This window comes from Trichomycterus rosablanca, chromosome 4 (genome assembly GCF_030014385.1).
Source record: "Trichomycterus rosablanca isolate fTriRos1 chromosome 4, fTriRos1.hap1, whole genome shotgun sequence".
NCBI lineage: Eukaryota > Metazoa > Chordata > Actinopteri > Siluriformes > Trichomycteridae > Trichomycterus > Trichomycterus rosablanca.
Window position 1 is genome coordinate 5589526 of NC_085991.1, and position 23666 is coordinate 5613191.

General features: G+C 43.4%; 1 protein-coding gene across 1 annotated transcript in view; it reads right to left on the reverse strand.

The window, feature by feature from the left end:
* Positions 1-23666, reverse strand: part of asap1a (ArfGAP with SH3 domain, ankyrin repeat and PH domain 1a) — an 80205-nt gene that overhangs the window by 43188 nt on the left and 13351 nt on the right. The gene's annotated exons all lie outside the window — the stretch shown is intronic.

Genomic DNA, 23666 nt, shown 5'->3' on the forward strand with positions numbered 1-23666 from the left:
CAGCACTGCTTTTACATGGAAAACATCCACAGCCACATCTGGGCTCGTGTTTTGGCCTGTAAAACATCTGTAAGCAAATTCACGATGTGACGTGTTTTCATTCACGCTGCACCGTCAGACCCAGAACCGAAGCACAGGGGATTCCATCTTCCCCCGTAACCATGGCAACACCGCAGGGCTCCTGGTTTGTATCGTTTTCTTGAACCCGGACGGGGTAACGTGTGGCGAGTGCAGGATTCTCTCCGTCTCTCAGTTTTCCATTAGACCTCCAACGCTGAGACGACTGGAGAAAGACTGAAGCTCTGATTACTGAATGATTCAATAGTGTCAGTGAGTCCATGAGAGATAAATCACCAGTCAGTGTTTGTATCTCTCTCTCTCTCTTTCTCTATCTATCTATAAATATGTACCCATATGTATGTATTTATATGCACAACACACACATTCATTAACACATCTGTTTTACCGCCGCTTTATCTTATTTAGGGTCGTGGTGGGTACGATTCACTGGGCGAAAGGCAGGAAACACCCAGGACAGATCGCCAGTACATCCCAGGGCAAACACACGCACATACACACACAAACACACACTTACACTTACTCCCTAACTCGCTCTTTAACTCGCCCGCTCACTCACTAACTCACTGACTCACCCGCTTAATTACCCACTCATTTACTCGCTGAGGAAAGACTGTGGGAGGAAACCGAAGCACCCGGAGGAAACCCACACGGACACGGGGAGAACATGTAAACTCCACACAGAAAGGACCCGGACCATTCCACCTGGGATTCGAACCAAGGACCTTTTTGCTGTGAGGTGACAGTGCTACCCTACATAAACACACACACACACACTATGGACTGAGGTATTGGAACACCCCTTCATGTTAATGAATTCATTTGTTGCAGCCAAAACAATTGATATGCTTCCAACTCTGCAGTCTATCTAGACAGACAGACAGACAGACAGACAGACAGACAGACAGACAGTGGCCAATTTCACTAATAATCTTCTGACTAAATAAAAGCAACAACTGCAGTTCTGTTTAATTTCATTTCCACAGAAGAGTGGACGCTTTAATATTAGTAAAGGAAATGAACGCCACACTGATTGCTCTAGTTTAACATGAGATGTAAGAGTGTAAGGAGTCAACTTCTGGCCACATGTTTGGTTAGTCAGTAGTGGTCTCTGGTCATTCATTGCAGTAACTGTATACCCAGAGTAAAAAACTAAACAAGCTGTAATGAGTGTAAAAATAAATACTACAGCATTATGTTGATGCATTACAGGGCAGACGGCCAAATCCATTATACCCAGAGTCAGTCCTGCCACTCTGATTTCTCCTGACGTGGACGTTTTTAGATGATGGTGGTTGTTTGTAAAACTGTTTGATATTCCGTCCTGCTGAGAATATGAAATACAACACCAAACAGAACCAAACTGAACACACTTCCTATTTCTCTACTGTTTTATACATTCACATTCTGTTTCATCCTGATGAAGGGAGCAGTTGGTACGTCTCCAACCAAAAAACACAGATGGAAAAGGGTGCCAATTCATTTCACTTGCTCATTCACTCGCTCACTCACTCATTCATTCGCTCCCTAACTTAAATGCTTACTCACTCTCTCATTCACTCGATCACTCACTCACTCCCTAACTTACCCGCTTAATCACTCCCTAACTTACCCGCTCACTCACTCGCTTATTCACTTGATCACTCACCCACTCACTCACACGCTCAATTATGCTCATTTACTTGCTTACCCACTACTCATTCGCTTATTAAGTCACTCACTCGCTCACACAACCACTCACTAAGTTACCCGCTCACTCACTTGCTCACCCACAACTCATTTGCTCACCAACTCACTCACCTGCTCACCCACTCACTTGCCCGCTCACTCGGCCCCTTACTCGCTCACCCACTCATTATCTCACTTGCTCACTAGTCATTCACTCACTCACTTCTTAACTTGACGCTCACTCACTTACTCCCTAACGTACCTGCTCACTCACTTGCCTATTCACTCACTTACTCACTATTCATTCACTCACTAACTCACTAACTCGCCCACCCACTTATTCGCTTGCCCAGTCACTAACTCACTTACCCTCTCACTTCCTCTCACTTGCTCACTAACTCACCTGCTCACTTCCTCACTCATTTACTTGCTCACCCGCTCACTTGATTGCTCAATTACCCACCCACTCACTCATTCACCCGCAATCAGTAACTCACCTGCTCACCCACTCACTTGCTCGCTTACTTGCTCACCCACTCACTCCCTAACTTACCCGCTCACTCACTCACTAACTCACTTACTCCCACTTTCTAACCTTCCCGCTTACTCACTCCCTAACTTACCCGCTTACTTGCCCACTCACTCAATTGCTCATTCACTCGTTTACCCACTCACTCCCTCACTCCTTAACTTAACTTAACCCTCTCATTCACCTGTTCACCCACTCGCTTGGTCACTCACTCACTCAGCCACTCACTAACTCACTTGCTTACTCACTCATGTTCTCACTTCTTTGTTTATTCACTTGCTCACTTGATCCCTCACTCACTCCTTAACTTACCCGCTCATTCACTAATTATCTCACTTACTCGCTCGCTCACTCACTAACTCACTCACCCGCTTACCTACTACTCATTCATTCACTAACTCACTCACCTGCTCACCCACTCACTTGCCCGCTTACTCACTCGCTCGCTTATTTACTCACTTACCCACTCACTTACTCGCTTGCTCATTCACTTGCTCGCTCATTTACTCACTTACCCACTCACTTGCTCTCTACACGCTCATTCGCCCACTCACTCACTACTGGCAATTTATAGCAATTCATGTTCTGTTGCTTATAAAATGTGAGGTGAAACAGAAGCATTCAGTAGAAAAACCCAAGCAGACACAGTGAGAACATGACGAGTTATACAGCTGATATAAACTGATATTAGTGATATAGTACCACACAATGTAGCAGATAGAATACAGTTTGGGATACAGCCATAAGAGAAACAAAACAAAACACACCATTCTTGCAACTAAGAGCCTTTCCTAGGGGCAAGGGGCAGTCTAGTACCTTAACCACTGAGCTAGCACTGTCAGTGCTATGTATTTAAAGCGCTATTAAAAGAACACAGAAAACGCGCCTCATGTCATCAACTCAGCTGTGCTGGGAGCTTAACAGGAAGCTGCTCATCAGTAAAGGCGGTGAAAGGGTCTCGGAGGCATGCGCCCGGCTGATTGTCCAGCGGTGCCACGTCCTGCTTTACATGTGTAGATGATAAGCAACGTCTCATCAACGTTTACACACTTCCTGTGTAAAGTCACAAACAGAGAGGACGTAGTAAAGCACTGATAGTAAAAGCTCCAGCATGGCTAATGAACTTTTTCTGGTCATTAGATCACGTTCACGTCCTTCAGTAAGATTTCTCAGCTCCTCATGAACTGAGTAGACATGACTAGATCTGAGCTAACTGCTTCTCTTTACTACGCTAAAGATTGAGGTTACAATAACAAACTTACCAACATGTCAGCTCAAATCATTTAGCGGACTAATGGCAATTCATAGACGAATTATAGAAAAAAATGAATGTTTTGTCTCCGTCGAGATCCTTGCAAAGCAGAATGTACGACCTGCAAAGCGGACACGTACGAATCAGTGTGAAATAAAGGCGCCAGTTCAGTAAAAAACCCAAAACTGCAGCTAAAGGAGAGAGTCTGTCAGACAGACTGGGTAAAACAGAATATGCTGTTACTGCTGCAGAGGGAGTTTTTGCATTTTTACACCAGGAAGCTTCACAACAGCTACAGATCAATGGGCTGATTTTCCAAGTGTGCATACTAAGATGGCGGTCATTGTCAACGCCGTGATAGCGCCACATTCTTTCAAAATAGCTCTACTGATGAACTATTATATTTGTTGTTTTTATTGTTTAAGGCTAAATGCTGAAGTGAAGGGAATAAGATTATCTGACCATAAATGCATTTGTTAGTTGTCTTGTTAAAGAGTAGCTGTTTAAGCCGCTCAGGTGCCGCAGCGGTAAAAACACACGCTGGAACCAGAGCTGAGATCTCTAATACATCGTATCGATCTCAGCTCTGCCTGCCGGCTGGGCTGAGCGACCACATGAACAACGATTGGCCTGTTGTTCAGATATGGGCGGGACTAAGCCGGATGGGGTCTCTCTCCCATGACTGGTGCAATTACGATCATCTGCTGGCTGATTGATGGCGCCTGCACAGAGATGAGAAAAGAGTGCTCTCAGGGTGTGCCTCTCCGTAAACACCGCTGACTGCACTCGTCGAAGTGTAGGTGATAAGATGTATACGGCATGCTGCCCACGTGTCGGAGGGGGCGTGGGTTAGCTTCGTTCTCCTCAATCAGAGCAGGGATCGGTACTGGTGGAGAGGAAGCATGATGCAATCGGTCAATTGGACGCGCTAAAAAAGGAAGAAAAAGGGGAGTTTCTTTACAGGTTTCTTAAAAGGAACACAAGCCTATGTATTGTTTCCACCAATGAAGTGAGTCTATATCAGTATCTACACTAGGGGACATCAAGTAAGCAGTCAGCTCAGCTTTGATTTTGTCCTCTTTGACTGGGGGGTGCATGGAGGTGGCACATTCTGCTTCTAACAATATAAACTACAATTCCCATGCGCCCTCGGTGCCCTCACGTGACTATCACATGTCCCCGGTCAGCCAATCCTGCGTCTCCGGAGTTTTTTTTTTGTTTGTTCGTTTATGCATTTTCTCCCCTTTCTTTCTCCCTTTTAGCGTGTCCAATTGCCCCATTGCATCATGCTTCCTCTCCACCAATGCCGATCCCGGCTCTGATTAAGGAGGACGGAGCTAACCCACGCTCCCTCCGACACGTGGGCAGCATGCCGTATACATCTTATCACCTACACTTTGACGAGTGCAGTGCAGCTCAGCGTTGTGTACGGAGAGACACACCCTGAGAGCACTCTTTTCTCATCTCTGTGCAGGCGCCATCAATCAGCCAGCAGAGGTCTTAATTGCACCATCATGAGAGAGACCCCATCCGGCTTAGTCCCGCCCATATCTGAACAACAGGCTAATTGTTGTTCATGTGGCCACTCAGCCTTAGTCGGCAGGCAGAGCTGAGATTCCATACGATGTTTTCGAGATCCCAGCTCTGGTTCCAGCGTGTGTTTTTACCTCTGCGCCACCTGAGCTGCCCCCGTCTCAGGAGTTTTGATTCAGTTCAGCTGTGTTCAATTCCATGAATAGGGGCCAGTGATAGCTCAGTGGTTAAGGTACTGGACTAGTAAACAGAAGGTTGCCGGTTCAAGCCCCGCCACCACCAAGTTGCCACTGTTGTGTCCCTGAGCAAGGCCCTTAACCCTCAATTGCTCATCGTGTTCAGCTCATTGTGTAAGTCGCTTTGGATAAAAGCGTATGCTGAAAATGTAAAAGAATCTTATTTAAACACTTCTGTTTGTCTGTCTCGTTGTGAAGTATTGCCGATCGTGTTTGCGTGCCTTATTTCTGAATCTAGCCGTTACCGTGTATGACCCTTGTTGTCTGCGCCCTTTTGGTTTTCTCTGCCGGTCTGTTTATCCTTTGGTTTTCGACTCTGCCTGATTTTGTACACTGATTTTTTTGCTTTTTTAATATTAAACTTTCCTTGATTTATATTCCGTGAGCGTCTGGTCAGTTTCTGCCTCGTGACATGTTGGTATTTTAATTCAAATATAAAGTATGTAAACAATCGTGATTGTCACATTTCTAACATCGTTAGAATTAACCAAATTAATGGTGAAAATCACCCAGCACTAACCGGGTGTATAGATGCACCTTCGTTAAAGCATATCTGTCTGTATTTTACATAGAAAACATTGAGCCTGACGTTCCAGCAGTTCTTCAGTGTAGAAAATGATCTCATGCTCTTCTGGAGCTAATGAATGGAACATAACATGTGTTTTCAATGGAGAATTAGCCAATTCCTTTCCTCTGTGAGCAAGGTTTCACATGTCCTGCTTATGTTAAAAGATTTTATGTGTGTCTGCGTTCTATATGACTTGAATATAAATGGCATGACATGCAAAAAAATGTTGTAGGACTATGGTTGTAAAACTCCAGCTGCAAAAATTCATGTTTTGACGTACCCAAGAGCATCTTAAACGTTTACTACACAGTCCAAAGTTGTGTTGCTACGATACCGGATTTTTGCTTTTTATACACGAGGGGGTTTTGCCATTAGTTGACGGTTAACCAATAACAACTAGCACACAGTGTCGCATCAGAACGTTTGTGATTACAGTGGTACCTTGATACTTGACGTCAGTAAATACTACATAAAGTGCCCCACAGTGGTCATTATCATATTTAACAGACTATAAATCCTTAAATTCATCTGACCAGTGTTCGATTCATGGCTACAGCCTTGCATTGAACACATCAACTTGGAATAAGAGACCTGAGATATCTTTAATATATATACAGTACAGGCCAAAAGTTTGGACACACCAGCCAAAAGTTTGGACACACCTTCTCTTCAATGTTTTTTCTTGATTATTTTAATTTTATACATTGTAGTTTAATACTGAAGACATCCAAACTATGAAGAATTATGTAGTGAACCAAAAAGTGTTAAACAAACCAGAATATGTTTTATATTTTACCAACTCTACCTCTGCACAACCCAACTGATGGTCTCAAACACATTAAAAAAAGCAACAAATTCCAAAAATTCACTCTAGACAAGGCACAAACATTCATTGAAAACCATTCCAGGTGGAAACCTAATAAAGCTGGTTGAGAAAATTTCAAAGAGTGTGCAAATCTGTCATTAAAGCAAAAGATGGCTACTTTGAAGAATCTAAAATATAAAACATATTCTGGTTTGTTTAACACTTTTTTGTTTACTACATAATTCCATATGTGTTCCTTCATAGTTTGGATGTCTTTAGTATTAATCTACAATGTAGAAAATTTAAAAAAAATTAAGAAAAAACACAGGAATGAGAAGGTGTGTCCAAACTTTTGGCCTGTACTGTACATATACAGTGTATCACAAAAGTGAGTACGCCCCTCACATTTCTGCAAATATTTCATTATATATTTTCATGGGACAACACTATAGAAATAAAACTTGGATATAACTTAGAGTAGTCAGTGTACAGCTTGTATAGCAGTGTAGATTTACTGTCTTCTGAAAATAACTCAACACACAGCCATTAATGTCTAAATGGCTGGCAACATAAGTGAGTACACCCCACAGTGAACATGTCCAAATTGTGCCCAAAGTGTCAATATTTTGTGTGACCACCATTATTATTCAGCACTGCCTTAACCCTCCTGGGCATGGAATTCACCAGAGCTGCACAGGTTGCTACTGGAATCCTCTTCCACTCCTCCATGATGACATCACGGAGCTGGTGGATGTTAGACACCTTGAACTCCTCCACCTTCCACTTGAGGATGCGCCACAGGTGCTCAATTGGGTTTAGTCCATCACCTTTACCTTCAGCTTCCTCAGCAAGGCAGTTGTCATCTTGGAGGTTGTGTTTGGGGTCGTTATCCTGTTGGAAAACTGCCATGAGGCCCAGTTTTCGAAGGGAGGGGATCATGCTCTGTTTCAGAATGTCACAGCACATGTTGGAATTCATGTTTCCCTCAATGAACTGCAGCTCCCCAGTGCCAGCAACACTCATGCAGCCCAAGACCATGATGCTACCACCACCATGCTTAACTGTAGGCAAGATACAGTTGTCTTGGTACTTCTCACCAGGGCGCCGCCACACATGCTGGACACCATCTGAGCCAAACAAGTTTATCTTGGTCTCGTCAGACCACAGGGCATTCCAGTAATCCATGTTCTTGGACTGCTTGTCTTCAGCAAACTGTTTGCGAGCTTTCTTGTGCGTCAGCTTCCTACTGGGATGACGATCATGCAGACCGAGTTGATGCAGTGTGCGGCGTATGGTCTGAGCACTGACAGGCTGACCTCCCACATCTTCAACCTCTGCAGCAATGCTGGCAGCACTCATGTGTCTATTTTTTAAAGCCAACCTCTGGATATGACGCCGAACACGTGGACTCAACTTCTTTGGTCGACCCTGGCGAAGCCTGTTCCGAGTGGAACCTGTCCTGGAAAACCGCTGTATGACCTTGGCCACCATGCTGTAGCTCAGTTTCAGGGTGTTAGCAATCTTCTTATAGCCCAGGCCATCTTTGTGGAGAGCAACAATTCTATTTCTCACATCCTCAGAGAGTTCTTTGCCATGAGGTGCCATGTTGAATATCCAGTGGCCAGTATGAGAGAATTGTACCCAAAACACCAAATGTAACAGCCCTGCTCCCCATTTACACCTGGGACCTTGACACATGACACCAGGGAGGGACAACAACACATTTGGGCACAATTTGGACATGTTCACTGTGGGGTGTACTCACTTATGTTGCCAGCTATTTAGACATTAATGGCTGTGTGTTGAGTTATTTTCAGAAGACAGTAAATCTACACTGCTATACAAGTTGTACACTGACTACTCTAAGTTATATCCAAGTTTCATGTCTATAGTGTTGTCCCATGAAAAGATATAATGAAATATTTGCAGAAATGTGAGGGGTGTACTCACTTTTGTGATACACTGTATATATACTGTATATGTTTATGCATTTTCTCCCCTTTATTTCCCTTTTAGCGTGTCCAATTGCCCAATTGCGTCATACTTCTTCTCCACCAATGCAAATTCCTGCTCTGATTGCGGAGAACGAAGCTAACCCACGCCCCCTCCGACACGTGGGCAGCAGCCGTATGCATTTTATCACCTGCACTTTGCAGCTCAGCGTTGTGTATAGAGAGACACACCCTAAGAGCACTCTTTTCTCATCTCTGTGCAGGCGCCATCAATCAGCCAGCAGAGGTCGTAATTGCATTAGTTATGAGAGAGACCCTATCCGGCTTAGTCCCGCCCAAATCTGAACAACAGGCCAGTCGTTGTTCATGTGGCCGCTCAGCCTTAGCCAGCAGGCAGAGCTGAGACTCGATACGGTGTATTCGAGATCCCAGCTCTGGTTCCAGCGTGTGTTTTTACCGCTGCACCACCTGAGCGGCCAAACCCGAGATATCTTAAAGCTAGGTTCAAATATGGACTGTCAGGTGCGTACACTTCCAGTGGGAAGAAAAAATAAAAAATAAAACCATGGTTCCTGGATCTCAGCACTCTTCCAGGAAGAGAAAACCTTCATTAAAACTTGAACCCTGGGTCATGCACACATATGCAGGTCAGCAGGGAACCACCGCGAGCGGCACATCAGTGGTGCAGTATGGAAAGTGGAATGCATAATTCTGAGAAAAGTGCTGAGGCCAAGAGTCTGCTGTCTGTTAGAAAACAGAGATGTTGCAGCAGGACCGTTCACCACACTCCACACTTCACGGCTTCGATCTGCCAAGAAAAGAGACGAGACGCAACACTTTCCAAACGCCGACTGCAAACCGACACGACTGAAATCACAGCGCGGCAACAAGTGAACTTAACGCCCCGTCAGTATCAACACAGCTAAACAAACCCGAGCGCTCGGAGGCCTTAGTGGCCTCAGTAAATGTTCCTCTGCCAGAGCTGGAGGCAGGATCTCAGATACAAATAGAGCAGCACGTTGTAGAAATTATGGTCTGTTTACTGTGTATGCCCAGCCGTGGATGTCCTGACTCAGCACAGAATGTTCCTGAGTTCTTTAGGCCTTTAGATTTTATAGCATCTGCTTATGTATGAATCCGGGATCCAACCCAAACTTGCACACAAAGTCAGGATGGGATTCCTAGAAAAAGCTAGAAAAATAATAATAACGGCTGATTAACCAGTAACCATGACGCTTAGTTTGCAATATTTGGTTTCAACTTCATTGTAAAACACTTTTAATGCTTTACCACAGCTTTATCCAGGTCAGGGTCCCCGGAATCACAGGGTGTCGACTATCCGCCCCGATTCAAACATAGCCAATCATGTCTGTTTGTAGATGCCTGACTGGCTGATTCGAAGCCTAGATCTCAGCAGTAGTGGGCTAGTGTAGTTTACCACTGCACCACCCAAGCTTCCCTCATCCTACCCTAACTTTTTATATATATATACACTGATCAGCCAAAACTTTGTTAGTCCACTTTCATGCTGTTCTTCAATGGTCAGGACTCTCCCAGGACCACTACAGAGCAGGTATTATTTCGGTGGTGGATCATTTTCAGCACTGCAGTGACACTGACAAGGTGGTGGATTTTTAAACACCTCACTGTCACTGCTGGACTGAGAATCATCCACCAACCAAAAATATCCAGCCAACAGCGCCCCGTGGGCAGTGTCCTGTGACCACTGATGAAGGTCTAGAAGATGATCAACTCAAACAGCAGCAATAGATGAGCGATCGTCTCTGACTTTACGTCTACAAGATGGACCAACTAGGTCGGAGTGTCTAATAGAGTGGACAGTGAGTGGACACGGTATTTAAAAACTGCAGCAGCGCTGCTGTGTCTGATCCACTCATACCAGCACAACACACACTAACACACCACCACCATGTCAGTGTCACTGCAGTGCTGAGAATGATCCACCACCTAAATAATACCTGCTCTGTGGTGGTCCTGGGAGAGTCCTGACCATTGAAGAACAGGGTGGAAGCAGGCTAAAAAGGTATGTAGAGAAACAGATGGACTACAGTCAGTAACTGTAGAACTACAAAGTGCTTCTATATGGTAAGTGAAGCTGATAAAATGGACAGTGAGTGTAACTAACATGACCATAAAGTTAACGGCAGCTAATAGCTTACTTTTGGGGTTCATTAAATAATCTATATCCTGTATCTCAAAGTTACACCTGACACAGATTTAACATTAACTAATATAATATAATACATGTATACATGTATATCAATATCAGGAATATTAATTATTATCTGACAGATTGAGAAAAAACAGCAGCATGAATCCAACAGTAGCTTCTTTGTCTTTGAACTTTGTAACAACTCGTGGTTGATGTCTGGACTCAAACCTCAGCTGAAGATCTCCTCTCAACACATCAAGTGCTCTAATTAAATGTGAATGAGAGGAAATCTGACACCCTTTTAACGCGCATGAGCAGGACGTGTTGCGCCACAGTGGTGTCATGCTGAAAGGTGCACGCCTGCTGTCGGGTGCATCCCCCACCATAGCAGTTAAGTAATATTAAACTCAGCAATGAATGGTTAACGTTCTTTTTAACATAAATATGTTGTGTTATGCACTAACTCGACTTGACTAACCCATATAACATATACATTATATTAAATAATGTTCTCGAGAGTAGCTTTGAGAAATGGGTTGTATCTTGATTAGAATATTTAGCTTTAATAGGCGGCTTGTTACACAGACAAGATTTGTCACACCTGAGGCTATCGCCCTGTCCAGGGTATTCCTGAGTTCTGCCTAGTATTTCCCACTGGAATTGGGACTGGAATTGATAACCACAATTTTTGCTCCTAGTAGAGCAAATATCCACCATTATGATAAAGATAATAACTAATCTTTTTAATCAACAGCATTAAACAAACACTGACTAGTTTGTCATGTATCTATAGATGAATATCTGTACTCCAGACCCACTGCAACTCATCATCAGCTACAGAAAATAAATGAATGAATAAAACAAACAGGCTGCGTTGTTTACACTAGCCGACCTAAGGTTTAGTGATATAGCTAGCCTGAAGACAAATGGCTTCAAATGCTACATGCTAATATATATTTTTTGTTTAAAAACATACATTCAAAATGTAGAACCAGTCCCGGTCGTAGCGTTTATGTTTCATTTAGTTCAGGCTAATAATAGTAAACAATGCTAGGCTACACTACTGGCAAGACTGATTGTCAGTTAAAGCTTAATAGCCAGCTAGCGATGGGTTTTGGTTAAGAAGGATTTTTCTGTTACACAGAAGCAGCAAGTTTAAAATTCTGTGTTTGTTATGGTCATATTAGTGGCTGTAAACATTCCTCCTTGTTTCTGTTTTTCATCAACCAGACAAAATAGGTTAAATTACAAACACATTTCTAGCTTCATCAGATCAGTTTACTTTACAGGGTACAAGCAAAAAGGCTTTTATACACTATATAGAGAAAAGAATAAGTCCTTAAGTATTTACTCTGTTAGCTCGTTAGCTTTATTATAGATGTAGAGTTTGTGTTTATTAGCCAGCATGCTAACCTCACATACACTGCATGTTAGCGAACTGGAAGCTTGAGTATTAATGTTTCGTAGCCAAACCAACACCAAAATTCAGCCTTATTCTATCAATTTCATAGAAGATTCAAATAAATGTGCTTTTACTAATAACAAATTGCATTTTAGCCTGAAAAGCAAAGTTAGGGTGACCATACGTCCTCTTTTTCCCGGACTTGTCCTCTTTCTGGGTCGGACAGGGATTTCTAAATCACCAAAAATGTCTTGGATTTAGCTTTTGTCATCTGCACACGCTATTCTTTGTGTGGTTCAGCACTGATTCCACATTTCTCTTTAGATCTATTTAGATTCTCTTAATAAATGCCCAACCGCAAATGAAAATTCACAGACAAATTACAGAAAAAAATTCAGTGCTTTTGTGTCGCTCGGGATCCCTGGGAAGCAGAATGCATGACCTGCAAAGTGTCCAATAAAGGTGATAATTCAGCAAAACACAAAACTGCAGCCAAAGGGGAGAAAGTTCATCAGGTAAAGACCGGGTAAAACAGAATATGTTGTTACTGCTGCAGAGAGTTTTTGCATTTCACTCCAGGATGCATCAGCTACAATAAAAGCTACAGATCTTTGGACTGCAGCACATCTGCTTTGTTAAAAAGTATTTTCCTGTTTCTGAAACAGCGTAAACATTTCCAAATGCACGTACTAAGATAGAGGTTATTGTCAAAGCCGTGATAGCACCACATTCTGTCGAAATAGCTCCACTGATTACCTATTTTATTTGTTGTCTTTATTGTTTAGAACATTTACATTTACATTTTTGGCATTTAGCAGACGCTCTTATCCAGAGCAACTTACAGAAGTGCTTCCATAGTAAAAATTATCTTACTCTAGTTTAAACAACAGTTCCAGAACACAAGTCTGCTGAAACCCTGTTAGAACCAAAGTGTATTTTGTACAATTTTATTTTAGTACAAGTCAGCTTATGTGTTTAGTAAAGAGGTGATGAATGTTTTTAATCGCTTTTTAAAGACAGCAAGAGACTCAGATGTTCGGACAGACAGAGGAAGCTCGTTCCACCACTTGGGTGCAAGTACAGAGAAGAGCCTTGATGCTTGTCTTCCTTGAGTCCTGGATCAAGTCGAGCGAGACTAGTGGCTCAGAGGTTGCGTGGTACAGAGCGGGGTCCATTTTTGGCTTTGTAGGCGAGCATCAGTGTTTTAAACTGAATGTTTGCAGCTACAGGAAGCCAGTGAAGAGAACGCAGCAGTGGCGTGATGTGGCAGTGTTTAGGTTGGTAAAGAAATACGATTAACACACGCGAGACAGATTTGTTAGTTGTTTTGTTCAAAATAAGCAGTTTATTTATTAAAGTTCAATAACATAGTTGCATTATTAATACATTTGTTAACCCAGTGCCATCTTACCACAAGTGTCCTCTTGTGGTAAGAAAAGCTGTGATCAGAAAAGCTGTGTTTACACGTACCCCAGTTAGCATAAACTAGGTCTCATTCCTTGTAAAAATGAAACATCAACAGTGAGCAGTTTTAGCAGAACTGTTCAGACGGTCAGATGTGGACCAGATGAGATGAGTCTCAGAACCTGTCCAGAACGAAGTAGGTCAGTCTTAACATTCCCGCTGTGTCGGCTACTTTCGACATAAACAAATGAACTCGTTCCACCATCGCACGTCTTGAATATCGGCACACGGAACAGAGAATCTCTACAGTAACATCGGCATTGTTATGAAAAAGCTACTTGAGGCGAAGGCAGAGACGGGACGAGCCGCCGCACTCAAGATTCCACAGGAAATGTGTCCAAAAAAAGAACCTTTTCCTGAGCAACCGTCAATTACACTGCATTGTGTCCCGGCAGACTGCTTTTACACACACGGGCCTCCTTCCTTAAGAACAGATCGATGTAGCATACTCTCGTTATTCAGATAAAGATTCACAAAGAATCAGGAAATACCCAAATAATGCAGAGTATCAGACATCCGTGCTATCAGCCGAACGTCTTATCACTTAGAACACCAAGGCCACGGCACTAAGTGTTTTTCTTCTGCTTATCTGATTAGTAGCAGACTTATGGCAGGTTTGCTTTGGATGTAGTTCTTAAATCACCTCTGATTTGTATACTGACAAAAAGAACTAGCCCTGTTCTAACAGAGGAAAAGAACTAGCCCTGTTCTAACAGAGGAAAAGAACTAGCCCTGTTCTTACAGAGGAAAAGAACTAGCCCTGTTCTAACAGAGGAAAAGAACTAGCCCTGTTCTAACAGAGGAAAAGAACTAGCCCTGTTCTAACAGAGGAAAAGAACTAGCCCTGTTCTAACAGAGGAAAAGAACTAGCCCTGTTCTAACAGAGGAAAAGAACTAGCCCTGTTCTAACAGAGGAAAAGAACTAGCCCTGTTCTAACAGAGGAAAAGAACTAGCCCTGTTCTAACAGAGGAAAAGAACTAGCCCTGTTCTTACAGAGGAAAAGAACTAGCCCTGTTCTTACAGAGGAAAAGAACTAGCCCTGTTCTAACAGAGGAAAAGAACTAGCCCTGTTCTAACAGAGGAAAAGAACTAGCCCTGTTCTTACAGAGGAAAATAACTAGCCCTGTTCTTACAGAGGAAAAGAACTAGCCCTGTTCTTACAGAGGAAAAGAACTAGCCCTGTTCTTACAGAGGAAAAGAACTAGCCCTGTTCTAACAGAGGAAAAGAACTAGCCCTGTTCTAACAGAGGAAAAGAACTAGCCCTGTTCTAACAGAGGAAAAGAACTAGCCCTGTTCTAACAGAGGAAAAGAACTAGCCCTGTTCTTACAGAGAAAAAGAACTAGCCCTGTTCTTACAGAGGAAAAGAACTAGCCCTGTTCTTACAGAGGAAAAGAACTAGCCCTGTTCTAACAGAGGAAAAGAACTAGCCCTGTTCATACAGAGGAAAAGAACTAGCCCTGTTCTAACAGAGGAAAAGAACTAGCCCTGTTCTAACAGAGGAAAAGAACTAGCCCTGTTCTTACAGAGGAAAATAACTAGCCCTGTTCTAACAGAGGAAAAGAACTAGCCCGGTTCTAACAGAGGAAAAGAACTAGCCCTGTTCTAACAGAGGAAAAGAACTAGCCCGGTTCTTACAGAGGAAAAGAACTAGCCCTGTTCTTACAGAGGAAAATAACTAGTCTGGTTCTTACAGAGGAAAAGAACTAGCCCGGTTCTTACAGAGGAAAAGAACTAGCCCTGTTCTTACAGAGGAAAATAACTAGTCTGGTTCTTACAGAGGAAAATAACTAGCCCTGTTCTAACAGAGGAAAAAAACTAGCCCTGTTCTTACAGAGGAAAATAACTAGTCCGGTTTTTACAGAGGAAAAAAACAGCCCTTACAGAAAAGAAAAGAACTAACCCTGTTCTTACAGAGAAAAGAAAAGAAGAAAAGAACTAGCCCTGTTCTAACAGAGGAAAAGAACTAGTCCGGTTCTTACAGAGGAAAAAAACAGCCCTTACAGAAAAGAAAAGAACTAACCCTGTTCTTACAGAGAAAAGAAAAGAAGAAAAGAACTAGCCCTGTTCTTACAGAGGAAAGAAATGAAGAAAAGAACTACACTGCACATCTTTGAGATAAATTGAACCATCAATGTGCCTGACATGACAAAATAAGCACAAATTCCCACAGTCACAGACTTCAAGTCTGCCTCGATTATAGAACAGCACGCTTTGATAACTGAGCTGTGTTTTTAGCGCTGAACCTGGTCTCTAACGCTGGCAGAGTTTCTCTCAGGCAAACACCCCATCTGCACTGATTCCACATCTGGCTCAATGGCTGGAGAAAAGGTCCGACATAAAACAGGTCACCACGGCGATTTATCTTCATCAACTACACACCCAAAGTGGAGGAGAGGGGTGGACCACACGATCCGAATTTGGATCCCAAGGACATTGTTGCAGTTCTACTGTAAAACCCTGGTATTTCAGAAGCGTCACAGTTCAGCAGGGGTGAGGGAGTGAGCATTAATATAAGAGTGTGAGCTCACATCATGCCAGACCTTTCAGTGCAGTAATCTGAGGCTGAGCTTTCTCTGTATCTACTGTGCCAAGTCTGTAATGCCACCGTCAGAACATCGGTAATCTAGATCTGGTTTGTGGCTGCATCAGCCATTCCTTTGCTTTTAGGTAGTAACACGTGTAAGTCACGGCCCTCCCCGGAGTAGAGCACGAGCGGGTAATGGGATACGACTAGATTGGAAGAACTGGGAGAAAATGCATGAAAATAATAATAAATGGGTGGCACGGTGGCTCACAATAACAACGCAGCGTCTGATGTTTCCTTAGCGATGAAGGCAATCCCATGCAAAATATATGCGATGCAACCAACTGAGTTCTTTTCAAATGTAAATAAATTCTCACTGATTTTTAATTTGTATACAGGTGTAATTATACAAGTATCCTTTATTTGCAAATTCAGGCTCTTCAGTGACAGTTTTCGGTACACAGAGGAAGACGTTAGCTGACATGCTAGCAGGTTGTGTCGCCTCAGCATGTTGGTGTGAATGTCCAAAGCGACTTACATTCATCACTGAATACAGTTCAAGCAATTGAGGGTTAGGGGCCTTGCTCAAGGGCCCAACAGTGTCAACTTAGTGATGGTAGGGCTTAAACCGGCAACCTTCCGATTACTCGTCCAGTACCCTAACCACTGAGCTATCGCTGCCCTAGCCCAGCTTGTCATCGTACGACGCCCCAGAAGCGGACAGTGTTAAGGGCCTTGCTGCTTAGCTGAGCCTAGATTTAAACCAGCAATCTTTTGATTGACAGCCCAAAACTTTACCCACTAGGCTCCACAACTATTTTATTTTTAATTCACCCACAAAAAACATTATATCTGTAAATGTTTTGCTTATTTTTGTGTGTGGGTGTGTGTGTGTGTGTGTGTTGTACTAGGAAACTTCCCCTACAGTCTCAGATCAGACAAGTGCCGGTGCAACCAGACACGATCAGCTCTACCAAAAAGAGGGAGGTTGATGACGTGATTACCACTCCAAAAGCGACCCTGCACTAGTGGTGGCTAACCTATTGTGAGTGTCCGCCACTGGCGGGTGAAAAGAAGCGGTTGTCGTGTTACGTGTCAGAGGAGGCGTGTGCTAGTTGAGCATTTCTCCCCCTTTTCACCCAATACAGTTGTACCCAAACAGACATGATCACCCTCTCTCATCGCTGCTGCCACCCACAACCTGGTTAAAGAGGGGGGGGCAAGACTGTCATGTCCCCCTCAGACACACGTGTATCCACTGATTACTTCTTTTCAACTGCTAGGGGCGGGGTCTCACAAAGCGTGGACACCTCGACCAGTCAGCAAAGTGCAACCCTGTTGTAGTCAATGTCCCGCCCCTTACAGGCAAACAGCCAATCGTGTGTCTGTGTAGCCACCTGTCCGGCTGATACCTGCGCTAATTAACTTCAAATTCTAATCTCAGCTCTAACATGCAGCATGCAAGCGGTGGAACTTAAATGGCATTAGCGCAATCGAACGCTCTTGAGTGCACGTCGCATGTTGTTTTCTGTTAATGAGAAACGACGCTCAATCAAACTGCCATTTCGAGTGGCTAATAGCGTCCATTAGAGCTAAATGGAACGGCGCTGTATTAACACAGTGGTTCTGGTTATTCGCTGAAGTCGGAGCACTTAAGCTCTCGACTGGACAGCTAAAGGAAGCGCACATCTGTTCCTGGGCATTACGGCTTGGCACGAGCAGACGCACTAATTCCTGCTTCACTGAGGCCAAATGGAACCCGTTCATCTCAAAATGTGTTTGGCTCCGGTCGGACACAGAGTATTTGTCAGTTTCTTGTGTCTGTCTTCAGGAATAAAGCTGCACAGCATGGCCAAAATTATGTGGACACCTAACTAAGCTTTTGGACGTCCCGTTTCCAAAACGAATAATATAAATGAATATGTCAGTTTTGTATCTCCAATCCACCTCACCACTTGAATGTCTTTGGACTGTGGGAGAAGACCCATGCAGACACGAAGAGATCATGCAAACTCCACACAGAAAGGACCTCGACTGCTCCGAATGGGAATCGAACCCAGCCACCATGCCACCCAATAATATCGAAATACTGTGATCTTTCCAGCTATGACTACAGCCACTCTTCTCAGGAGGCTTCTCACAAGGCTTTGACGCATGTCTGTGGGGATTTGCGCCTGTTCAGTCAAAAGAGATTGTATGGCTGGGCCTCAGTTGATGTTCCGGTTCATTCCAAAGCTGTTCAGTGGGGATGAGGTCAGGGATCTGTGCAGAACACTGGAGCTTCTCTGAACCATGTCTTTATAAAGCTTGTTTCATGCACAAACAGGAACGGGCCTTCCTTAAACTGTTGCTGCAAAATTGGAAGCATGTCATGGCATGCCCTGTATACAGTATAATCGATTCATTACACCTGCTAGCAACTGTTGTAGCTGAACATACCAGCACAACACACACTAACACACCACCACCATGTTATTGTCACTGCAGTGCTGTGAATGACCCACCACCCAAATAATACCTGCTCTGTAGAGGTCCTGTGGGGGTCCTGACCATTGAAGAACAGCATGAAAGGAGGCTAAAAAAGCATGCAGAGAAACAGATGGACTACAGTCAGTAATTGTAGAACTACAAAGTGCTTCTACATGGTAAGTGGAGCAGCTGCATTTGAATCTAAAAATGCGACGCTCACACCTCGTCAGGTTTTGGTGCAGTGCAGAACGTTTCACTGTGTCTCTTCACGAGAGATTCAGTCAGCATTCGTGTCACTGAAGCACCGAGCACAGAGTCGCTCCTCAAACAGAGGATTAATAACTCAGACAAAGACCCCCCTCGTACCCCTGCGCTTCCACAAACCTTTCTTCATTCTAGCAACAGCCCGAAGAAGTACGAGCCGGCCCAAGTACCAAGTACGAGCCATTTCAAAGTGTCTTCAGGTTCGGGACATTACGAGAGGACAAAGAGGGGAAGCTTCAATTATTAGGAGAGGGTAAACGAGAGCAGAGAATACACAGTTCCCGGCAGGTCAGCCATACATTAGGAGCGCCATCTGTTCCTCGTATTCAGACGGGAGGGACGGGAATGTGAGCAGCACCATGGAAACTATTATCAGGTACGGTATGGATTAGAGAGGCGGAGAAAACAGAGGAAGGAATAAAAGAATAGACGGGACAAGAGCGACAACATAACGACCAAGTGCAAGGTTGCCACAGTCTCACTTAATCCCCCAAAATAATGAAACCCTCCAACATGGAATAAACTCACAAAATATATAAGTACTCGGACTCCTGACCATGAGCTTGTTGGACATTTTATTATAAAAACAAATAGTATTTAAATAGAGTGACCTCTATGTGACATTTTCAGCTAGAACAACAGTCACACTTTGAATCATGTCTGTGGGAATTTGTTCCCAGTCAGTCAGAAGATGAAAGCAATTCCAAGCACTTTGTAGTTCTACAATCACTAACTGTAGTCCATCTGTTTCTCTGCATGCTTTGTTAGCCCCCTTTCATGCTGTTCTTTAATGGTCAGGACCCCCACAGGACCACTACAGAGGAGGTATTATTTGGGTGGTGGACCATTCTCAGCACTGCAGTGACACTGACATGGTGGTGGTGTGTTAGTGTGTGTTGTGCTGGTATGAGTGGATCAGACACAGCAACGCTGCTGGAGTTTTTAAACACCTCACTATCACTGCTGGACTGAGAATAGTCCACCAACCAAAAACATCCAGCCAACAGCGCCCCGTGGGCAGTGTCCTGTGACCACTGATGAAGGTCTAGAAGATGACCGACTCAAACAGCAGCATTAGATGAGCGATCGTCTCTGACTTTACATCTACAAGGTGGACCAACTAGGTAGGAGTGTCAAACACTCATACCAGCACAACACACACTAACACACCACCACCATGTCAGTGTCACTGCAGTGCTGAAAATGATCCACCACCTAAATAATACCTGATCTGTGGGGGTCCTGACCATTGAAGAACAGCATGAAAGGGGGCTAACAAAGCATGTAGAGAAACAGATGGACTACAGTCAGTAATTGTAGAACTACAAAGTGCTTCTATATGGTAAGTGGAGCTGATCAAATGGACAGTGAGTGTAGAAACAAGGAGGTGGTTTTAATGTTATGGCTGGTCGGTGTATAACGGATTTTTTACACCAGTTAGCAATTGCTGTGGCTGAAACACTGAATTCAATGATTAGAAGGGGCGTCCCAATACTTTTGTCCATATTGTTTATCATGACTCACACATACCAAAACAAAAACACACAGTAGACTTCCTCTACACCGATCTACTGAAAGAGGCTGACAGGTTACCCCTCTGAGACGAGCCGGTGAAACATGAGTCACTCCGATCGTCCTCACTGCTACCTGACAGACCGTAAACACACCAAACCAAACCAAACCCCCCTGTACAGAACATCATATCTCATGAGTAGGGCTCTACTAAATTCACAGGAAAATGTTCTTAATGGGCAGTTATTACATTAAACGTATAAATTAATTGATAGAATAAATGGAAGCTACAATACACAGCACAGGTACCTTAATAGATGAATGAAAGGGCTCCGTCTCAAATCCGAAAATCCTCGTCCGTGTTTTGACCCCCTCCAAGTCCACAGAATTGGTTGGGAGTTTTCCAAACTCAGTTACCCGAGTCATGTTGTTAGCTGCTTTAGACTTCGACACCTTGGACATTGTGACTAACCGATTGCTAACTGAATTGCCGTAGGATTCATAGTGCGAATTAACCAGTAAACGTGAAGCACTTGAACGCTGCACGAATTAAAACGTTAAATTTTAAAGTTTAAAGATTGAATTTCACAGCAAATTGCTTATTACACAGGAAAAGGCTTGTTTAGGTAGGGACTAGGGCTGGCTCTATACCACTTTCTAAGTCCGATACCGATACTACAAACTGAGTGCGGCCGTAGGGCGGCTGTAGCCTAGTGGGTAAGATACTGGACTAGTAATCAGAAGGTTGCCGGTTCAAGCCCCACCTCTGCCAGGTTGCAACTGTTGGGCCCTTGAGCAAGGCCCTTAACCCTCAATTGCTTAGATTGTATACTGTCACAGTACTGTAAGTCGCTTTGGATAAAAGCGTCTGCTAAATGCCGAAAACGTAAACAAGTATCTGCCGATACCGATACCAATCCGATACCGTCATTTTTCCTCTCAAACAACTAAGCAGTAATAATACACGTCTCAATGCACTATGGTTAAACTAGCTATCTAAATAACAATGATCAGACTGTGAAACAAATATTCTAAATGAATAAATACAGAACCTACAACATCACACTAATACTAAACTGCTGTTTTTACACACAGAACATTTAGCAGTATTTTTTGGCTTGTTTAACAGCACCGTACACACATTTAAAATAAAATTTTAAGTGCAAATTTAAAGTTTTCAATTCCTTGAGTTTAAAATAACTCCACACAGCTGACATTACAGCCACGCTACTAACAGGTTTCACTTACGTTCGAGCTGAAGTTCACGTGACACATCTCGCTTTACGGCGTGTCGTCCAAAGTGTCTACAATTGGAAGATGTGGATGTCAATCAAACGCGATGGACCAATTAGAATTGACGCAGAGTTGAGATGTTCCGTTAAAGTTCTGTCACGTTTTTAGATGATTAAACCCTGCTGGATTTTGAAGAGGACGTCTGTCGGGAAACGATGTAGTTTGTTGTATTTCATAACACTAATGGATTAATGGTTGAGGATGTGAGATATCTCCAAGCCGGGACAAGATAGGTTTTCGGGTGAGCGATTTATCATTTATGAAGCAATTTTTATTGTGTTTAAACAGTGTTTTTAGATGTGGCAGTAGTAGATCATTTTTAAAATGCTAAAAATTTAAAAAGATCAGTGTGTTTAAATTTCTAAATGGCCTTATTTACATTAAGTGTTATTTACATTAAGTGTTATTTACATTAAGTGTTATTTACATTACAGTATTGGATCAGATTACATGTTTTTTCCTTCCGATATCCGATCCAGTGATTTGGGCCAATATCGGAGCCAGCCCTAGTAGGGATTATTTGAAAACCTCGGGGTTGAGTAAGCGTCGGATGCAGCTAGTTAACTGTGAGTATTACTTTTATGACTATGAGCATGTGAATATTTCAGGTGGCGCATTACGTGAATATTAAACCATAAAAGGTAATAAAACACATGACATGAGAATAAATGTCACACAGGTATAAAAGTTACATTTAAAAGATCATGATTGACTTTATACAATAATAATAATAAGGCAGATTTAACACCTTTACTGAATTTGTCATATACACCATATTGCCCGACTCCTGAAAAACAACCCCACACCATAATCCCCCCTCCACCAAACTTTACACTCGGCACAATGCAGTCAGACAAGTACCGTTCCCCTGGCAACCGCCAAACCCAGACTCATCCATCGGATTGCCAGACGGAGAAGCGTGATTCGTCACTCCAGAGAACACGTCTCCACTGCTCTAGAGTCCAGTGCCGCCGTGCTTTACACCACTGAATCCGACGCTTTGCATTGCGCTTGGTGATGTAAGGCTTGGATGCAGCTGCTCGGTCATGGAAACCCATTCCATGAAGCTCTACACACTGTTCTTGATCTAATCTGAAGGCCACATGAAGTTTGGAGGTCTGTAGCGATTGACTCTGCAGAAAGTTGCCGACCTCTGTGCACTATGCGCCTCAGCATCCGCTGACCCCGCTGTCATTTTACATGGCTACCACTTCGTGGCTGAGTTGCTGTCGTTCCCAATCGCTTCCACTTTGTTATAATACCACTGACAGTAGACTGTGGAATATTTAGTAGTGAGGAAATTTCACGACTGGACTTGTTGCACAGGTGGCACCCTATCACGGTACCATGCTGGAATTCACTGAGCTCCTGAGAGCGACCCATTCTTTCACTAATGTTTGTAGAAGCAGTCTGCTTAGTGCCTAGGTGCTTGGTTTTATACACCTGTGGCCATGGAAGTGATTGGAACACCTGAATTCAATGATTTGGATGGGTGAGTGAATACTTTTGGCAATATAGTGTATTTATATTCATGTTTACAGTACAGTAAAATTCTTCTTCTGCATATCACAGCTTGTTTGGAAGCTGGGGTCAGAGCGCAAGGTCAGTTCGAAATACAGGGTTAATGCGGGTTAACCTCGTTCCCAGACTGTGGGTTCTTCCCTTTCCTCCAGAGCCTACACACCAGCATGTCTGCCAATATTGAATGTTTGGTGTTGTGGTTAAAAAGACCACACCGGTGCTGTTGTATTGACTTTTGTACCAAAGCTGGCTGTACGGCTTTACGCTGAATGGATTTGTTTGCACGTTTATATAGAGTCTGTCTGAAAAACTAGTGAGCTGCCTTGCTGCCTACTGCATACCTGGGCAGCCGCCTAAATAGAGAGGGTTCTAATAATAATAATAATAATAAGACATCAATTTCATAAGGCAGATTATTTA